The sequence below is a fragment of the Lontra canadensis genome, unplaced genomic scaffold (assembly GCF_010015895.1).
Source record: "Lontra canadensis isolate GAN:19392208 unplaced genomic scaffold, GSC_riverotter_1.0 scaffold158, whole genome shotgun sequence".
Classification (NCBI taxonomy): Eukaryota; Metazoa; Chordata; class Mammalia; order Carnivora; family Mustelidae; genus Lontra; species Lontra canadensis.
Window position 1 is genome coordinate 2,411,022 of NW_022631152.1, and position 3,387 is coordinate 2,414,408.

General features: G+C 55.3%; 1 long non-coding RNA gene across 2 annotated transcripts; it reads right to left on the minus strand.

The window, feature by feature from the left end:
• Nucleotides 1–607: 607 nt before the first annotated feature.
• LOC116859520 lies at nt 608–3,067 on the minus strand. Of its 2 annotated transcripts, none has more exons than XR_004381174.1 (3): nt 2,976–3,067; nt 2,486–2,644; nt 608–2,012 (listed from the first exon to the last, which is right to left on the minus strand). It is a non-coding gene; the product is annotated as an uncharacterized LOC116859520 (long non-coding RNA). The 2 variants fall into 2 exon arrangements; XR_004381173.1 differs by having other exon boundaries at nt 608–2,113.
• Nucleotides 3,068–3,387: the final 320 nt, after the last annotated feature.

Sequence of the window (3,387 nt, forward strand, 5' to 3'; positions counted from 1 at the left end):
TGAACCTATACAGAGATTTCACACGTTTCACAGTTTAAAAAGTAAATGCGTTATGTCCAAATTGTTTCCAAACATATTTAAGTCTTCCAGTAACTGAATCAAGTATCAATCTTAAGAATTTACTAAAATTTGAAATTCAGCTCATTATCATAGCCAGATTTCAGGTGTTTAACAGTTACGGACAATCCTGTCACCTGGATTCTTTTAAACCTGAACCAGATTGAAAGATGTTACCTCTTCAACCAGCAAGTCTTTCTACAACACCCACCAGGTGCTCAAACGCTGCGAAGGATTTTCTGCCGCACTACTAATCCTTAAGTTGTCAATACTTTAGTGAGGATGACTTATTAAGCAGCCCTTCCCAGAGACTGCATATCGCTTTTCACTCAGACAGAAAGGTACATCTTGGTTCAAGAAAAGAATGAAGACACTGAAATTCAAAGATAGGCAGTTCCGTTCCAAAGTAAAGGTGGAAAATCCTGACATCGTTACTTCTTTGTCCAGGATCTTAGTCACCCCACAAAAGTTACAGTCATTGTTTATAATGAGCCTCTGAATTTCATACTCAGAGCAGCTGTCACTGCATCCCGACGCTTCGCCTTCCTTCCTCCCAGTCTCCCTCCACAACCTCCTTTATACTTCTTAGAGCACATTCCAGGAGCCCCTCTTTTCAATTCATTCTGAAAAATGCTTGTTATTGTTGACATACCGAAACATATGAATAATTCAATAAACGAATCCCAAACCATCCTATTAATCATTCAGCGGTCTAGGTACCCAAGTTATCCTGAGACACGCTTTTCTGAATATGCATGGGAAGTATCCCCTCTACTTTTCCCCCAAAGGAACCAATTACAAACACTTCAGTTTTCCCTCCCTCTGTCAAAGTTCAGTGTTCCTCCTGCAGCTGATTGAAAAGCTGATCTTCTAAAGGAGCTGGATTCCTAAGATAGTTCTATTTTGAGCGTTCTTCCTGTTCTGAAGCTAAAGTTGGAAGGGCTTAGGTGGTGATGTCATGAAAGAGAGACTGTTGACTTTTACAGAAGGGTCTTCCGCAACTCTGGGGATGCTCATATGGTGGAACCTAGGGGGGTGATGTTCATTTCTCATCTCTCTCCTCTCCCTTCCCTTCCTTGTGAGTCCCAGCTATTATTCAGCAAGCAAGAAAACATGTTCAAATAAGCATGCAAACATATTTACATATTTCACTCAAAAATGAAGACTAGGGAGATGGAAAATGCCTCACTCTAGGGAAGAAGGGTGACAACCTCCTTCTCCACTCTTCATCCCGACCTTCCCAAGCATCTATCATAGGACTAGGGACAAAAAGTGTAGGAAGGACAGCTGGTGAGAAGAATGAAGGGATTATAAACCTAGGAGGCTCGAAGAGGAAAATGCTGTTGGGGATATTCAGGACAGAAAGGGGACCCTTCGGTCCCTTCTCTTCCACCGTTTTCTCCTCCCTTTTGGAATGGCTGGATTTGGGGCTGGGTGTGTCTTCTGCTTGGGAGGCGTGTTTGGCTCTGAAGAACCAAGAGGGGCCAGGGTGGGGCCCAGGGAAAGAGAGCCAGAGACAGGCTGCTTTAGGCCGGATTCTGGGCTAAGCTCTTAGGGAAAGGAAAAAAAAAAAGGGGGGGGGTGGCTGCGAGAAGAGAGCAGACAATTCCATTAGAATACCTGGTAAGGAATAAATAATGGCACTGACCTAAGGAGGTCACCTCTCTTCAATCTAAACCCAGCAGTTAGCTGCTGGTTGGTCGGGTGCAGGTCCAGAGGGAAAAGAAAATCCCAGCACATGTGTAGACTGCAACTTGCCTGGGTCCGAGGATGGATGTGCCCGGTGCAATCAGCAGGTGAAAGCAGCACTTTCTGGTCAATTCTGAGATGGGGGATCAGCTAAGAACTCTGGGAACAGAAGATTCTCTGGTTTTTTCAGCTCACCTCTCCTCCAAAGCGAGAATAAGCACAGGTGTGGTCCTTCTCCAAAAAGGTGGCAGCTGGCGCGCGGGTAGCTGAGTGAAGGGAAAGATTCCGTGGCCCGGGAAGGCAGGGAGAAGCCGCCGGTTCAGCTGCGACCAGAAGCAGGCGACCTCCGCCAAGTCCCTTCCCCCTTCTTGAAAACTGAACAGGACCGGTAGAAATTACAACAACGCATCCCTCCCTCCCCAATACTGTTTCTAATAAAAGAAACAGCCTCTCCTGCCTACATAAAAAACTGCACACTCTGGTTGATGAAAATAAACAGGTGAGCCCGTGGTGAAGCGGGAAAAGACTGGGAATGGGAGAAAGAACGTACAGAGAAATCGAGGCTCCCTCCCTGCACACCTCCTCCCCTCCAGCCCTAGAGAATGTGCGTGGCAGGTTGCAAGCTAAAAATGCCCCCCACCCCCTGCCCCGCGCCCATTCTCCCTCCTACACCAGGGTCCAGCGTCCCGGCCTCGTGGTAGCGGTCGGTCCCCGGACACCGCACGGGGCTCCCCCTCACCCCGGACCGCCGTCGCCGCGGGGACTCCGCTCTTCCTCTCCTCCCTCCCTCCTCCTCCGCCTCCTCCTCGCAGACTCCTCCCGCCGGATCTTTCATGTAAACAACATCCAGGCTCTATTTACAGTCGCCGCCGGACGGCGAGGGACCCACGCCAGCACCCTGGAAGAAGGCGGGGGTGGGGGAAAAGCGAGTGCGCAACATTTACACACGCACCCCGCCCCGCCCCTCCGCGCCGCTTCCCCCTCCACCGGGCCGAAGCGGGGCGCCGGGGGCCACCCGCGCCCGCGTCCAACCTGCTCTTCACATCCAGCCGAGGGCCCGAGGGCAACCGCGCGAATGCCCAGGGGCGAGGCCGCCCCCTCCCACGCACCCCGCAGGAAAAACACATACACAACAACAAATCCAGCCCGGCAACACACGCTCCAAGTCCGTGAGGGAGTGCGGAGCCCCAGGCCCGCCCCATGCCACCGCCCCAGCGCCGGCTGCCTACCCCGCGGCGGCGAACTGCTTGCGGTCTCCAGAGGCGGTCAAGGCAGGCGCCCATCGCTGGGCAGCGGCGCGCCCTCGGGCCCCGCCGCCACCCGGCCCGCCCTCGGCCCGCCCCCCGCGCGGGCGCCCAGCCGGCCGAGCCCCGCGGCTGCGTGTGCGTGTGCGCGCGCGCCGCGGCCAGCCTCGCCAGAACGGCTCTCGTAGCCGCCGCCGCCGCTTCCCGCGCCCGCGGCCGGCTCCGGCGCGCCGCCACACCGAGCCAGGAGCGCCGCGGCCACAGCTCCGCGGCGGCGCACGGGCGCGCACACGGACGTAGACGCTCGGCGGCACGGAGCCCCGCGCGGCCGCTCGCCGCCCGCAGGCGCCCGGTCCCGCGCGCGCCCGGCCGCCCCCGCGCCCGGCCCGCCGCCCCC